Source organism: Pagrus pagrus (genome assembly GCF_965226575.1).
Source record: "Pagrus pagrus genome assembly, chromosome: 10".
In the NCBI taxonomy this organism is placed as follows: domain Eukaryota; kingdom Metazoa; phylum Chordata; class Actinopteri; order Spariformes; family Sparidae; genus Pagrus; species Pagrus pagrus.
Genome location: NC_140194.1, coordinates 17,588,339 through 17,605,910, shown reverse-complemented (window position 1 = coordinate 17,605,910; position 17,572 = coordinate 17,588,339). Strand labels below are relative to the sequence as shown.

Sequence of the window (17,572 nt, the reverse complement as noted above, 5' to 3'; positions counted from 1 at the left end):
GTTTAACAATCAGTTGTGGGATACAGTTACAGTACAGTACATCTTCAGGCTGCGCACTATCTATTATACATTTGAATTTACATAACCAGTCCCTGCAACTCCAGCTTCCCCCAGACATCCTCTGTTTCTTCTATTCACTTTTAGACCTTTATTTAAAAAAGTGCTACATTTAGCACTTTTATAAAGCTGTTACATGCGGTGCATATTCTTAGCAGAGGTGTTAGGATAGCTAACAACTTTACTGATAATTACATAACAAATTTTACTGAATAGTTACTAATACTTTTTTGAAAAGGAGCTATGTATCTCTCTTCAGTCTTTTGTATCTGTGTGTGTGTCCATAAACCTGTGTGTTATTTTGTGTGCATGATGTACTCCCACACATCTGGCTGTGTCTGCTCTGCCACTTTGCTGGTGTTTGTCTGGAGGCCAGCGGGTTGGTCTCCCTAGAGACCTGCACTGGCTCTTTCCCAGGCCAGACTGCAACTCTCCCAGAGCTTGCACAATACTAAACACTGCGCTGGAATGTTGTTGCTTTCATTTTTTTCTTTCCTTCTTTTTGGTTTTGCTCTCCCTCACTGTCTTTGTCATTGAGTTTTTGCTACTAACACTCCCTCTCTCTCTGCCTTTTCTATCAACCTGAACACCTGAATATGCCCCTTCTCACCCCAATTGACCGAGTTGGTGCTTTGAGCCATACCTCCCTATAGAGAGCATTTGCAAACCGGTCAAATAAGGTTGCGATTATAATGCATTAATTCACAGTTTAATCAGTTTTCTTGGCATGAAATATGTTCAGAAACTGCATATTGAGCCCTCAGGCTGCAATGAGGTAAATAACCTCAAAAGATTTATCACAGTGGGTCTTACTGAAAGCTTTCATCCTTTTCGATTTTTTTATTCGTATTCGCGTAACTTAGAGGTAAAAGTATATGAGGTGGATGTTTCTACTCTTTGAGGCACGTTTTGATCACAAATAACTTTTGGGCTCCAAATCAAAACTTAATATTTACAGCTAAATTAAAAACAAAATCAGGTCATGTACAGCAGTTTTCAGCCAACAGTATCAAGAGCTTATATTTGAGGTCCCCCCTGGCCATATTGGAACTAAACTGCATCCTACCACCTTATGGGATTGTTGAACCACTGAGACTGACGGTTGGAGTTAGCCAAAAGCTAATGACTGAAGCTTACTGCTGCAGTCAGGACATTGTTTTGACAGTATCATGTGGTTTTCATTGGCTGTTCCAAGTCTAATCTGTCAGTGAATCAGCTACCTGAGGTGAGCTTATAATGAGGTCGTTTGGTTGTCAGATTACTCATCACTGTCTGTCAACACTACTACTAAAAGGGCTTTTTACAGTCCATGTTTTCAGTTTGTTTACTCTGGGAGGATTCAAGACTTGAAGGAACTAAAGAGGGGGCAGTGAAATGTTGTGGCTCAAATGTGTGCTCAGATTGCAAGTAGCTCAATTCTTCCGCTCTGTATGCTTATGTTTCATTTTGCAGTGAAAATACTAGTATGAAACAAAGAGAATTTTGATTTCACTCTTCAAGTATTCTTTTTGCAGTTAGTATGATAGATAGTACAAGGAATACAGCCCCAAAACAGTCTCTACACCCACACCATTTATTTAACGCTCAAATGTGGCTCTTACAAGCTAAAAGGTCAGACGAAAGTGAAAGTCTTTGCTTCAAACTTAAAATAGACGATAGTGTTTCCTTGGCAGGAAAGAAACTAAAACGGGGGCGTTCCCTGTTGATATTTACCTACTGAAGGATTAGAAGCATTTATATGAATGGCAGTGATCTACAATCTCTCTCTAATCCCAAATACAGAAATGCCAAGAATACATTTTATTACTTCAGTTCATATTGCTCATGTATTCAATGCTTATTACTGTCTGTTGTTATTTACTTTTTAAAGGCTTTGTGACTGTCCAGAGAACTTAAAGTACTTGCAGCAAAAGTCCCATAAACCTCCGTATGCGCACACATAAAACAGCAACACACAGACAATCATTCAAACACACTAACACACACACACACAGAGCCAGCCGTCTAACCACTTAGTACATCACAGTGGATACAGTCCATTACACTCAGTCCATCTTGTGTTTCATAAATATGGATGAGCCCTTGATGCAGCGTGAACACTGTAAAGGCCAATCCACAAAGAAAAGCCTCTGGCTTTTTTAAGTCCTTCTTATGTTTCATTCCGTAGTATCAATTTTTTCACATCATCAATAGTTCCCACATATTTTGATGTGCCATGTAATAGTGTAAGGACTTTTGAGGAAACTGTTCGCTGCACAGAAATCTAATTTTATATACGTGGCACGACTGTTGCTTGTGATGGATGTTTCTTCGTTCCATGTTGGATGAGTTATTCCATAATTTATGCCAATGTTTGCTTGTTTTTTCTGGTAATTACTTTAAAGTGGGTCCTCCTATATTTGACTACACATAAATGTTATTACACCTGGTACAGTCTGTTAGTTTGTCTCTCTTTCGGTCACATGCTTGGTTTGGATGGAAGGCTTATGCACAACATAGATGTGTTGCTTTCGGAGTGGATTCAGGATTTTTTCACCTTGATGTTTGTGTTTTATTGTTTCTAATACACAAGATTATATTCCCCATCTACCATCTCTAGTTTACTGGGGTAAGACTGTTACCACTGTCACTACTAAATTATCGGGACTTACACACCAGGTTCTTTATTGTGGTAAGCAAGAGCACATTCATACCATCTTTACACCAAAATTTGTGCTAATAAGCAGATTTTTTAAAGCACATAAATTCACTATGAGTAGGCAATTAGCGTTTCCCACTGCCAGTTGATGAGTTTATCTTTCTATTATGTTTTTCTCTCCTGGTGTTGCACTACTGACGTCACAATAGCACCAGGAAACATACTACAGTAGAAAGCAGCATGACAGCCAATGTCAATGTTACAGTGCTTACTTTTTAATATCTTTTACTTCAGTCTCTCATTCAAACTCAAGGCAGACTGACAGAGTGCTACTTAAATGGAAATGGATGGAAAGGTATTTTATGCGTCAACATCATCAACTTTAATGGTCATCGTAGCATCGTGCCAGAAAAGGTGTGAACCCAGGTGTTGTGTTTCCATCGCTGCCAATCGGAGCTGTAGCTGATAAATACCCAAGATTATTGGAGCATCATTTGAACTACCCTTTCCCACTGAGGACAAACGCTGCATGTTAGTGGGCTTTAATTGTTTTTTTCTCCAATATGAAAGGGCTGTAAATCAGAAGTTGCCTCATAGACTTTTGTACTTGTATTCAGAAGTTGTTGTGACAGTGCTGAAATATGTGGATAAACTGAGTCCTCTGTGCCTCCTCTCTCTTGTCTGGCCTCCATGGTGGTCCGTGTGTTGTCAGCTCACTTAATTGTTTTGATTGTGAAAGTAACTCTCAGGGGGAATTCTGTAGATTACATACCATGTCACTCACTTAGACTCATTTGTTGGTACATAACTCTTCTATCTGATAGAAAAGTCTGTAGCTTTGTTTTAAGTGGCTGAGTTGTGCATGTTTTCCAGACTATTGCATTTTTCTCTCTGCATCATATTATGCACATCATGTAAACTTTAATGATTTAATTTACAGGTCGGTATGTAACCAAATTAATGAATTTGAGATACACGAATCTTCATTGGAAACTGGCTGCTAGAAATGGCTGGCCAATTATCTATTCTATGGAACCTCTATCTTTTTAATGGGATTCACCTCTCACTGTGAGGATCCATCTTTTATTCTACTGGCGTTGGGTCAGTCAATATTTGTGAACTTGTATCTCGCTCATGAAGATCGAAAACAACCCCCAGTGACTCTAATTAGAATCCCACCATGGAGCTCTTCCGTTTACTATGAGCAAGAGGCGGATGAGTGAGCGTTTATTTCAGCTATTAAGCCAAAAGAGGTTCACCTTATACTGGACTTCATAGCTGACTTTTAGCACTTAGTGAAACAGTAGATATGTCAATCTTGGCTTTTGTTCCTGCAAGCCTCAGTCTGGGTTCTCTGTTGAGAGCTACAACAGTTAATTGATTAGTAAGTTTAAAAAAAAAAATGTAATTAGCAACTATTAGGATAATTGATTAACATTTTTTAAAGCAAAAATGTAAAATAATAACAGTAATAATAATAATAATAATAATGGTTGCAGCTTCTTAAAGATATGCATTTGCTGCTTAACATCGTCATCTATGATATTAAAAGAAGAGTCTTTGGTTTTGGGACTGTTAGTTGGACAAAAGGAGCATTTTATCTATGGGAAATTGTAATGTGCATTTTTCAAATCTTTTTTTGACATTGTATAGACTAAACAGATTAATCGATTACTCAGTTTTTCGGGCCTATGTCGATACCAATGTTAAGGAGTCAAATTCTGATGTCAATACATCAGTTGATATGTGTCTGTATTGTTTTTAGTAACGGGGTCGCATGCATTTCTATGTCCCTCTCAACTCCTATTCTGTCTGTCTCAATAAGGAAAGAACGTGACTAAGCAAAGTTGACTTTTCACTTTCATTTTAAATAGATTTTTTTTCAGTCCATTGAATCTGCTCTTTACTCCTACAGTAAATGGGAGAACACATTTTTTATGCCAGCTCAATAGTTGATTTTACTAAAAACAGGAGTTAAATTGAGCAGCTAATGAGATTCATACATGCGGAAAAGCTCCTTGAAACTGGAGTGACATACAGTCACTTTGGCAGAATCTCTCTGTGGACAGAAGCTGAAATTTGGTAGAAATTGGAAATTATGTGGAACAAGTCAGCTGTGACTCGGCGTGGCTTTGCTCCTGAAATTGAAAGCTGGTTGGCATGTGCCAACACTCATGTACATACACAGTCAAACACACGGCTCAGGAAGAATTTGCCAAACCATTGTCACATAAGTAATGTCATTTCACATTGCTTGCTCGGTACTGCATTCTGATTTTTTTTTTTTTTTTTTTCCCAACCAAAGACCATTTGCTGAAAGAGACCTGTTAAGCACCATCAGCACCCATGACTAAATGAAGAGATTAGTCAGTGGCACCAGTAACAGTACTTTGAGGTGGCATTGCTTGAGTAGCTGGGGGAGATGTTTGAAGGTCATCACTTTAAATCCCTGGATGAGCTGAGAAAATCTGAGGAAAGGAGGCAATAAGTGCAGCCTGCACTTCATTTTCTGCTGTCAGGGTGTCCTTCACCAAAGTGCTGAACTGCTGCTAAGAGGCTACGGTTGTACTAGATGTTCTTCCAACTGTGGACGTTTGTGATATTGCCTGCAATGACCAGGTGAAATGAATTGTAGATAGACAGAACAGGTAAAAGGTACATTGATATGTGATTTTGAAGAGACCTAGAAATATAAATATATTTCGATCAAAGGATTTAAGAGATCCTTATCAAAAATGGTTTTGACAACAACAAAGAATAAGATCATAAGCTGTGTCCAAAATCACTCACCACCCACTATTTAGTGGACTATATTGTGAGTTTGTAGTGGAAATTATTACACCCTTAAGTCAACTCAAAGTATCCCACAATGCATTATAAACAGTAGTGGACAACCTGGGCACTAACCAAGCCATTGTGTACAGTCATGCATTGAAAAAGGTGTTTGTTTTTTTTGACCGATGAGCTCACTATATAGTCCTCTATATAGGACTCCCTAGGTAGTGAATGAGTGGGTGATTTTGGACACAACCATCAGCAGATGTTTTAAAGATTTTTTAACGGTATCAGCATCAACACTCTGTATGTTTGTGCAACACATACCACAGGCTCCATAACACATGCAGCCCTTTGCTTCATGTTATCACCTCTTTCTCTCCCACCTTTCCTGTCTTACTTAGAATGTCTCTGTCCATAATAAACACAGAAATGCCCCCAAAAAATAATCAAACAATCCAACTTTGTTCAAGCTTTAGTACAAACATAGTAAAATGTTGTAATATAGCAACGTTTTTTGTTGTTGTCTTTGGTATGAAATTGCACAACATTACATTCACTCGCAGATGCTTTCATCCAAACTGACATATGTTGTCTTTTCCTCACATAAAAAACAACACACACACAGAGTGGCCAATTTAGGGTTCGTTGTCTGTGGAAGGGAGGAGCCGGGGACCAAACCAACAACCCTAGGTATTGATGGTCAATCTGCACTAGGTAGAACTGGGTGCCATTGACTTTTTATTGTAGATTTATGATTTAAGATGTGTATTTTTTCAGCATTTTTGGTCTTTCAAAAAAAGTATGGGCTCCAGTGAAAATAAGAAATCCTTATTTCTTTAAAGTTTTGTTCTTTTATTGATGATTTTTCTTTTAAGTCACTCAAACACCATCTGATTCTGGAAAAAGTACAAACGGCTTAAACTCAGGTTTGACCAGACATATACAAATTAAGCTTTTCATTACTGCAAAACAGGTGACACCAGGACCATAAAACCATAGATATCATTCATACAGTAGCCTATCATTAAGCGCAGTATTAAAAACAAAAATAAAAAGTGACGGCCACATCACTAACAGCAGTGCAGTGTGTGGTTCTTGGCCCCTTTTTCTTCGATCCCAAAAAACATCTTGAAATCTTTTAATATGACACCATAAGAATAAATTATGGTTTATTCTTGTTTGAAGAACTTGTGGTGGCACACACAGGCTCACTGTTGCCTTAACAAACAACGCACGGCTTTCTCCCACTGCCCGTCGTCTCTCTCTGCAGTTTCATTCCTATTTCATATCTCCTCAGCTCTTGTCTATCCCACTGCCACGGCTGTCTTATCATTCAAGCCCTCTGCCATAAAGCAGCAGAAAATCCCATATCCCATCTCCTCATGGCTTCAGCTTTCAGCCTCAGTTATTCCCCTATTATGTACCAGGCTCAGTGAGCTCAACTCCCTCTCTATGAACGTGCTCTGGATGGGAAATGAGCTCTTATCCTCAGCATACTGACTTTTCTCAGGGGAAAAACATTGCCTCTCTGTGGAGAAGGTGAGTGTGGTTGAACCTGAGTCAAAAATCTCAACGTGAGCTTTCCGTCTGTTTTTGATGCTTCACTTCTTTACATCTCAATCCCTCCATCTCTTATTCTTCACTGGTCGCTGTTTTATTTTTTGCTGTCTCTCCATGTTTCACTGTAACTCTCAGCACCACATATTAAGCTTTAGTCTTGTCCTTCTGCTGAATAGCTTGCCCCCTGTGAATGTTCTTTTTTATTTGTCGACAGACATTTACATGCATTGTATACAGATGACACAATAGTGTGCGTTTATATTTGTGTAGGTAACAACCTCTTATCTTTTTTTGTCAGCCACTTTGTGTTTTGCCTTTAAAAAACTTCCTGTTATGTTGGCTTTAAAAATTAAATCAATGGTATTAAAACCGGGTTGGGGTTAAAAATGTATTTCCGTGAAGCTTTCAGAAAGTTAATGAAAGATGCAGTATATGGTTCCTCTGGATTAATGTTTTAATTCATTTGAGGTAACCAACTTTTGAATAATTTCTTTTTGTTGGTCCTGTAATCACTTTTGAACATCTCCAAGAGACACCGCTGTTTCATTAATTAGACTTTTTTTAGACGACTCTTCTTTTAGGCATATCTGCACAGCGATGCAGCAAGGTAGACACACTAGATATAATGTTTTAAGACAGGAGTTGGCCATGGAAACTAAACTGTAACTTAACAGTATTTGATAAAACACAATGCCAAAGTTATTGAAAAAATGACTGCCTACTACATTGTCCCTCATACAGTTACAGAACAAAACTATTTACAGTGAAAGGAACACCGTTAAATCATTACAGGAAGACAGCAAAGTAATAACCTCATTAATGTAAACACAAGAGCAAAAATAATGGAGAGTAAAGTAATTAAACATCAACAATTAGCCCACCAGTAAATTAGAATGTTCTGTTGGTGACAAATTACCCTCAGAGAGCTTGTGTGAAGGCTAGCTTACTGATCACCACTAAACTGGTCACATAAAAACTTCTCTAACATTTCAAAATACAAAACACAGTTACAACTACAGATGTTCAGGTCCCACAAAAGTAGACAAAATATGCCGGTCAGTATATGCTTGGTTACAGATCTGACAAAACATTGGACGTAACTGTGTCAGTTAAATTGCAACTGTTTTGGCTAAATATGAGTTTGTCCTTCTCTTTAGTGCAAAGCTACCCAAACAAATGTGCCTTTGCTTTTTATGTGTGCTGCTGAAATGTGAGACTATGTTGACATTTAAGAAAAACTATCTTGGAAGACCACATTGCTGTGGTATCACAGAATCACTAAACATCATCCAGCTATTTCCTTGGTCTGTGAATGTCCAGACCCTGTACATGCTTGAGACAGTTCTTGAAATGAAACTACTGCATTTCCTTTACGTGTTTTGGGGGGCTCTTAGATGATCTTATTGAGTTAGTTCATTGTATATTGTTGTCCAGAGTTCTTCTGACTTGTAGACCAAAGAAAAAGAGAAAAATCCATGACTTGGTACTCCACAACACAAAATTACAAGGTGATGTCATGTTCACTTCCTAAACCAGCGCACCCCCACCTCCGGCATCTTTATACAAAAGTCCCTTTTAAGCACTACTGTGACTACTGGATAGTAGTCGAGGTTTGAATGCATTTTATGACTTGAGCATTGCCATGTGAAACTGGGTGTTGAATTTGTATTTAGAGATGCAGAGAAGTTCCAGCCTTTCCCAAGCCTTTTCATGCATTTGTTTTTATGCACATTTTCAATCTGCCCTTAAAAAACCTGATTGAAAATGGATAATTTGGGGCTTTACTGAGGTGGAAGAGTTGAAGTATATTATGACATACAAGAAGCATGTATTAAACATGCACTGACTGAGAGGGGAAGTGACAGCAGACATAAACACCAGATCCTTGTGGAGCAACAAACATGAAACAAACAGAAATGCCATATTCCTTTAATGTTCTCACATTTTTCCCACCATTTGATGCTTGCATGACACAGTTGTATAATGGCACCTGAGAATTAGTGCCACCTACTGCTTATCTCAATGAAACAACTTCCTGTAACAACAGTCGATGGAAATATATTTGCATTTTCTTTGCGGATTTTTAGAGTTTTTGATAACTTGTTCTATATTTAGATGAAAACCTTGCCACTGTCTCAACTACTCACAAGCTTTATGCATTAAGACACTGTTTGCATACATTCTCCTGCAGTCACATCTTCCCGCCACTCACACGCGCACCCAGAGATACCATTATCGATTCCCCTTCCCTTCATCTAGGCAGTCACACAGCCAGACACGGGTCTGTTTTAGTCAGGATCAATTTAACCAGGTGGAAACGGGGGGTAAAGATGAGGTTGGAGTGGTGGTGCTCTTCTCTAGCTGAGCTGTAGTGGTTGCTAAACGCACAGTGACAACCTCGCTTCTGTTTCTGACAGGTCCCAAATGGTTTATCTCCCTCAGAGTGAATATTTGTTTGGCATGTCAGTTCACTGAGCTATAACTGATGGGCGAAGTGATGAGGGAGGCCTCAGGTGTATAGGATGAATGAAAAAGATGAAAGGAGGGTTTGGGAGTTAAAAAATAGGCTTTTGATATTCAAGAAACTTTCCTTGGTGTAACAGTAATGTGTAACACTGGCAATGAAAGTAAATACATGTTGTTGTTTCCTTGTTTAAGAAAGAAATATGTTAAAAGTAATTATGTATTCAAAGCGGAAATATCTAATTATAAAGAAAATTAAAGCCCTATGTTTTGTCTGCTAACTATTGTTAAAACGGTACTTATATACATACTAAGCAGAAGTAGTCACACTGTTCTCCTTTTGCACAGTGATTGCATTCACCTTATTGCAAAGACTAGGGCCGGTTCACTGAATACTAAACTGATTTCCTGAATCATTTCTTCATTTTTAAAAAGTCGCACACAGTGGGACATGTTTTATGCATAACTCTCAGTAGGGTAGCTTTTAGTAAATACATTTCTACTCTACCACTCGCTCATCAGAAGTTATTCTTATCTCAGTACAAGTCTGGGTCTCACTTGGCAGTCCCTTGGGGCTTGTGTCTTGGTGGTAGTGGCACCAAGCAGCAGGTGTTGTGTGATATCTCGGCTGGCACTAAACCAGACAGTGTTTGCTGCTATCAGATCAGGAGCAGATGGTCGCAGATTGAGGGCTAACGCTGCATCTCATCTGAACAGCTAACTCTGCTCCAGAAAGTTCAGTCACAGAAAAACAGAAACCAGCTCTGGAACCTCCCATCATATCTGACTTTGTTTTGAATGAGCCAGGGAATACTCACGACAACTGAATACATAGATAAACAAACCAACCTTAACATGGAAAGGTTTGGACAAATTTGAACATTTACCGGACAGGACCGGTAATTATGAATTTCATCACTAGCATTTGCAAGTGACTCAGCTGCTCCCAAGAGGAACATAATGACCATGTCAACTGTGACACATATTGTTTTTATTTCTCACAACAACAATTTGATGCAATTTCCTTCTTCTTATGTTTGATGTCAAAATGATAAGTAAAATAGGACTTAAGCAGAGAGAAACTGGAGAAAAGATCACAGAATCAACAGCTCATCTAGCCCTAGTCTAGTATGTGAATCTTGCAAGAGTTTTCCACAGCGCATTTCTGCATCTGTTTTACTGTAGAGGCCTTGTTTAGAAATGAAGGGTTTCTGTCCACTGGAACGCTAGCGGACTTTTAATTTAAAAAGAATACAGGAAGTGTTGGGTTTGTTTTAACAGTGTAATGCAGTGACTTTAACAGGGCAAACGGGGGGAGCGGATCAAAACAATGAAATATCAAGGTGTGAAGTAATAAAATATGGAGGTGCAAGGATTATTGAATTGACTAAAAATTAATCCACAACTATTATGATGACTGAATGATACCATTTTAAAGTAAACTTTAACGTAAACGTATAGCAATCTGAATATGTGACCTTGGGGTCTATTTATTTAGTTTAATTCTGACTTTTCTAATCTAAGAAACAATCAGTTGATTTATTAAGGGAGTAACTGGCAAAGTAATTGATTAAGAAAATAATCATTAGTTGAAGACCTAATTAAATCACACGTATAAATTCCTCAGTATAGGCTAATCTCAATGGATGGAAGTCTGCTAATTACCACATTAAGATGTGTGTGTATGGACCAGTGCATCAGACACACAAGTTAGAGCTAAAGTGGCTGTGGGAATGGCTCCAAAAATCATTACAATTTATGGATGGACTGAACTGCATTTATATTGCGACTTTAGCCAAAGCACTTTACATTTTGCACACACATACTGTGTGCACACACATACTGTCAATGGCATCAAGCTATGTAAGGTGAGGACCTAACTATCAGGAGTAATGAATGGTTCAGCGACTTGCTCAAGGGTAATATGATATGTGGACAGGAGAAGCCAAGGATCAAACCATGTTATGTAGCCACAGGCAAACAGCAACACAGCTTATGGAGTGAAAAAAGGACAAAATAAATGATTTACTGTATTTATTTATTTATGTTCGTTTGTTTTCAGTCTGGACAGATTTATATTTAGAGTAAAGCCAAATGATGCCCTCTGCTCCTCTGTATGTCTCCAAGTGTCCTTTATGGTAAACAGGTGGCTGTAATCCTTATACTTTCTTTTGCAAGTGTCAATACAAGGTGGAATTGCATGCAAAAGTTACACATCAGGAAATGGATTAGTGTTCCAGAGATAAGGCTTGTTCTTGCCGTTAACAATATTTAAGTTTGGTGTGTATGCTTTCTTGTCAGGGCTTGGTAATAGGGTTTTATGATTTATTTGTTGTGTGGTCAGCTCCTAGTTTAGGTTTTAGTTGGGGTAGTTTGCAAAAGTCTGACAGTCATTTTTCGAAAGCACTGTTTGAAGCATAGAGGGGCAGAGGGAAGGCAGATTTACATATCTCAGAGGAGAGCGCAAAAGTGAGAAACAGCCTGAAGAAAAACAGCCTGAATAAAAACTGAGTGGGAAGGAACAAGGAGATGGAGAGAGAAAAGAGTGGGAAATTTTGAGCCAGAGGGGAAGAGACAAACAACAAAGACATTTTTTTAAAGAGAGAAAGAATAGAGTAGGACGAAACAAAGATGAGAAGGAAGAGTCTTTGTAAACAGAGAGAAATGATTAAGCATGAGAGAAGAGGAGGACAGACTTTTGGGCGGCTGAGGTTAACGACAGGGATATTGAGTGCAGCCTCTTCAATGAGGCATTTGTGACCTCGCCTTTCACCTTTTACAGCTACTTGTTCCAGAAAGAAGTATTTGTGTGCATGTCAGTGTGTCCTTTCTGTCAGCAGTTACACATAAACAGCGTGTCTAAATATTGCTTAATGCTACTTTGATCAAATTCACTCAGGCACATGTTATTCTCTAAATTTATCATAGTTCACTGAAACACTTTTAAAGGGAACAGGCTTTCTCATGCAAGTAGAGAGTCCATACGCATACACACCCAAAAGCACTCAATTCCCTGTGTATGGTAAAACCTAATTATTGTTCCTCTGTCATGCTGTAGATGACCTTTTGACACACCAGAAGGAATGAATTCATTTAAAGTCATGGCACATAACTGCAACACAGGCTCACTGCGCACCAAAAACAGCATAAAATAATTTATATTGATTAAATCATTTCAATATCTTTTTATTTTCTATTCTTCTTTCTGTATCTATTGCTATTACCAGAACCTGTCTGCATTATGCTGCTATGCAAAGGGATTCAGATTTGTAACATTTTCTGAGTGATTTAGCGGGCCTTTTTATGGTTCAGGTTTCTGGTAAAGCATGTGCCTCATGCAGCCTACTGAGGTTGATGCTCAGGGTTCAATCCACCCTGTAGCTTTTCCTGCACGGAGTAACATTTTGACAGAGAGCAGTATGTTGACTTAATATAATTGACCATTTACAGAACAAAATAACTGTAGCGCAGGTGGATATAGCATTATGCAAAGTGGACGAATACTAGGCTTTAGGTCTTCTTTTGATTGGCTCATTCCCACACACACACTCTCTGCTCATCCACAGGCTCTATGCCTGTAACTGGTTTTAGCTCCACACTCTAACTTCAAGCTCCCAGTTTAGATTTACTAATGAAATATTTGATTCTGTGACAAAATTGATGTTGAACTTAACTAATGTTCTACATTCTTCAGAAAGATGTCTAATTTCCTGAGACAACTTTTTTTTTGTTTGTTTTTTTTATTACTTACTTATACTTATAGGCAACAGAACTGCCTGTCCCTGTCTTCTGGTACATTCAGGACAAATACTGGTATATGGTATAATCTCATTATACAGAAAACAGTTGTATCTTTGATGGAGAGCAGTCGTTCCTTTACCTAAGACATCAGTCTTTGCACATGAGGGAACCATTTAAATTATCGACACTAATGCCTTGGCCTCATCAAATATGCATAACAAGCAAGTCAGTGGTAAACAAAAACAAGTCTGAGGAGAATATCTAAGCAGACAGCGATGAGAATGTTTCTTCAATGTAGACAAATTACAGCCTGCGTGTTTTATATGCATTTCACATTCTAGAGAAATTACATGCAATGTAAAATGTGGTTTGTGTCCAGCTATAACTATTCATTTAACACTGTAGGTTTCAATTAATATTTGACAGTCAAGTCAGAGAAAGCTGGTGGCAAAGGATTAAGCAGAAATCTGAAGGAAGAGAAAAAATATGTAAGACTTGTTTTCCAGTAAGCCCCCGTGGCTTGCGTCTTAGTGCTGCTTCATATCTCTGTAATCAAAGATGCTGTAGAGTTACACTGTGGACACGCGCACTGGATCAATGAGACACTGTCAGTATCATAGAAGAACCCCAAACACTTCAGGAGAAAAAAAAAAATCCATATAGTACTTTCTGAGTGTGTTTTTGGTGGCACATTTTTAATGTTTGTAACACATCCTGCCTGTAGTGGTGAAAATGTTTTGTGTTTTTATTGAGACAGTTTGCTGTATTGTAATTCATTATATTTCAGTTGTGTAATATTTGTTACATAATGAAAGCAACACAAAAATAGCAGTCCATTATTTGGCTGTTGGCCATGAGTAGGAACACTTATATTGGAGTGAGTATAACTACAGATAGAATCATTTTCATGTTCAAACAAAAATGACAAAGACGATTACATAAGCAGGAGGGATTGCTTGTTTCAGAGAGCCCCCCCCCCCCCCCCGCCTCTATGGTGTCTGGAGTTATCATATTTTAATGATGTGCCTCGCACAGTGAGCTGTGTGAATAAAAAAGAGTCGGACTCCATGGTATGGGAAAGGATTGTTTGGCAGATTGGATTGCTGGTGGCCTTTAGGCATAACTGTCGTTCTAGATTAAATGTTGTGGGGTCTTGTCAGTGACAACATGCGGCTTCTTTTTGCCCTTGGCTTAATGAGAAACTAAAATATAAGTACATTTTGCTGGCTAATGAGGGCAGTGTCATTTCAGCCACCACTGTGGAGAGAAGGAGAAATTAAATCGGAACAACAATGGAATTTTAATAGTGGCTGAGGGAAAAGTAAAATCTGCTGTCACATCTACCACTGGGGGCTTCTGTTGGTAGAAGAGTGTGTGTGATATATATCAGATTTCTTGATTCTCAGATGCGTGATCAGAAACACAAAGAAATGAAAAACTGAATTATCTTATTAGAATTCAGCCTGAAGCTGCTTTCTATAATTCCATCTATCTGCTTTGAAGAAGGTAAACACAAAGGGAGGCTTTATCTTGGTTTCAAAAGAAATGCCACCCCTTCCTCTGTCTGTCAGGAAAGAAATAATGTAGTTACAATGGAAGTCTGCCCGCAGTAGGTCTCAATATGCAAAAAAAATATTAAAATATCATTTTTAAAACCACTTATTTTATGCCTTTCTCTGCTGTCCTGTTTTTCCACATATGAAACATACTTTGTGAACAGCTGCATTACAGCTTTGCAAAACAAAGTCTTAAATTCATCCTTTCGTGTTTTGGGGAGGACAGGGCCTGGAGTTAAGAAAGTGATTCTGGATGCTGTTGTCGTAAATGAGTAAAATACTGCTTTGGTTCCATCTAGGGAGCATCCCATATGGAGACATACATGTTGGACTCTGTAATTAATTTGTTGTTCTTGGTCTGTTCTATTGGTTTTCCATGATGTTTGGAAAGTCTGCCACAGAGATGTACAGTGCTTCTTAGGTGTGTCACATTACTGACAGGTTTTTAATAATATTGTTTGAATTACAGCTTTTGTTTCCTGTGAGGATGCGGCCTGTGCGGCGTGGCAGGATAAATCTTCCCCCACCCAACACGGCTTGATCAGCAAAGTTTGATTCAAGAGTTCCTGCTTCATTGTGTCTGGCCCTGGGCAGGTACTGGGTGTTGTCATGGTAACATCCTTCCGTACAGGATCTGACACCCATGACCTTGTTAGATGGATGAGAAGACGGATTCACCCGCCCCTGTCGATATCAGCCCTGCAATGAGTCATAGCTCTAGATTTATTTGATGAAATACAGGTGTGAGCCACCCGTAAAAGGTCAGAATGATCACACATACTGTTGATAAAGTAATATTTATTTTGTTAATAATTTATAACGGACGTGAAGGGATGGAGAGCTAGTGTCTATAAGCATATTGAGCTCCATGCTTTGCCATGGCTTCGTTACTGGACACTGGCCGGTCAACACTACTCTGGATTTTCATGTTTTCCAGACACTGAATAAGGAGTTCAATGTCACTTCCTGTGTCCACTATGTGGCATTGCAAAACGTTTCCAGTAGGTAGCCCCGTGACTATGACTCCTAATTGTTATGTAGATTCTCTCAAGCCCAGACTCTTATAAAACATGTGAAATTTGGAGGGGATTAAACAGTGTACACTGAAGTATAAACAAACGCCTGGTTCATGGCAAAACATTCCTCATTAGCATCAAGGTCTTAAGACCTCTCTGGCCAAATTTTAAGTGGATCGATGAACCACTTTGCTTTGAATAAATATCGGCATGTAGATGCCTTTAGGCAGAACTGTTATCAAGCATGTGAAGTTTGAGGCAGTTTGGACAATGTATATTTGGTTTACGGCAACTTCCAGTTTCATGGCAACTCACAGTCTTTAATAATAAAGCATCATCGAGGTCCAGTCTGTGCTCGGGCTCTAATTATTGTGTGTTTGTTGTCTTCGGGAAGTCATTGTGCAATGTTTGTGTGGCTATTATTTGTTTTGATTTATCATCTGATGTCAAAAAATATATAAGAACTAACTTCCTCACTTTGAGATATCTCACACTACTGTATGTGTATAGGTTATCTGCTCAGATAACACTCAAGGTTTTCAATGTTGTATGTCCTTTGATTGTGCCTCTAATCATATAACACTGTTCTCAAAGGACTTCCCTGGAGCAGGCCTCAGCTGTAGATATAATTTGAATACTGTATCAGCTTATGTAACACACAGATTGCTGTGTGATATTGAACAGGCATTCGTGTAACGCTTGATTTTAATTGGTTATTTGAGCAACACACCACTTATTATCCATGGATTTGATGTTAATGTGGTATTCAAGAATTTGTTGTAATTGGTTGAGAGACAGTGAAGTGGTCAATCGGGAAAGCAAATTTGAATACTAATGGTTTTTCCTTTGTCTGCCCGCTCCATTAGATTCATGATTTGTGTTGGAGTGGGGCTTAAACAAAAACAAGTGTGCTAACAAGTGCTCTACAAAGAGGCTTAATCCCATCTCTCCCTTCTTTGAATATCTTCAGATTAGAGAGCTACTACTGTATTTGCACATTAATTGAACAGATAAAACTGTTGCACACCACTAATTTTTTCCAAGGGCTTCTGGTATGTGATAGATCGGAAAAGTTTTAAAATAGATTACTTTTGCACTGCATAATTTAAAGAAAATAAAAGGATGTGGTTTCCTAATGCCACAAAGTGTGACCTGGCAGGCCAAGAAAACAGGATGTGTCTGATATGTATGTGCTGGTGGCGATAACCTGAGAACGTGCTTATTCCTGAGTTTTAAAATGTCAGTCTTTGTTTTCTTAGAAAGACTGAATGGTGTGAATTTTTAAACCTTTTGCTTTTGTATTTTACTCAACACATAAATTATTTAGCTGACATCTGAAACAATTTATAATGATTGCTGACAGTTTATTGCCTATATGTAGTGCAGAAGAAGGAGTTGTTTGGCAATGTACTCATACAATTTGATTTGAAATTAAAGAGTGACTTTGTGCAACCTTTCAGATTCAAGGTTGTTTACATTCTTATCCAATGTGTAGAAAATAGTTTGTAGCCTGTTAAGGACAATCCACTGTCTGGCCTAAAACTACAAACTTTGTCTGTATGGTTATGCTCATTGCTGAGTTGTCCTGCAGTTGCTTATAGGAACAGTAACTTGTTCTGGACTGTTCTGTATTGATGCAAGCAAGCACCCACAAACAACCAGTTCTTGAATTTCAAGTCTACTTTGCTGGAATATAAAGTCAAAACTACAAAAAATGTTTTACTGTTGCACTTTTTTCAAACTTGCCATTTGTTAGACTTCAG

At 38.4% G+C, this 17,572-nt stretch overlaps 1 protein-coding gene across 3 annotated transcripts in view; it reads left to right on the top strand.

Moving 5' to 3' along the window:
- The window catches only part of peak1 (pseudopodium-enriched atypical kinase 1), a 112,037-nt gene that overhangs the window by 58,106 nt on the left and 36,359 nt on the right, over positions 1-17,572 (top strand). The gene's annotated exons all lie outside the window — the stretch shown is intronic.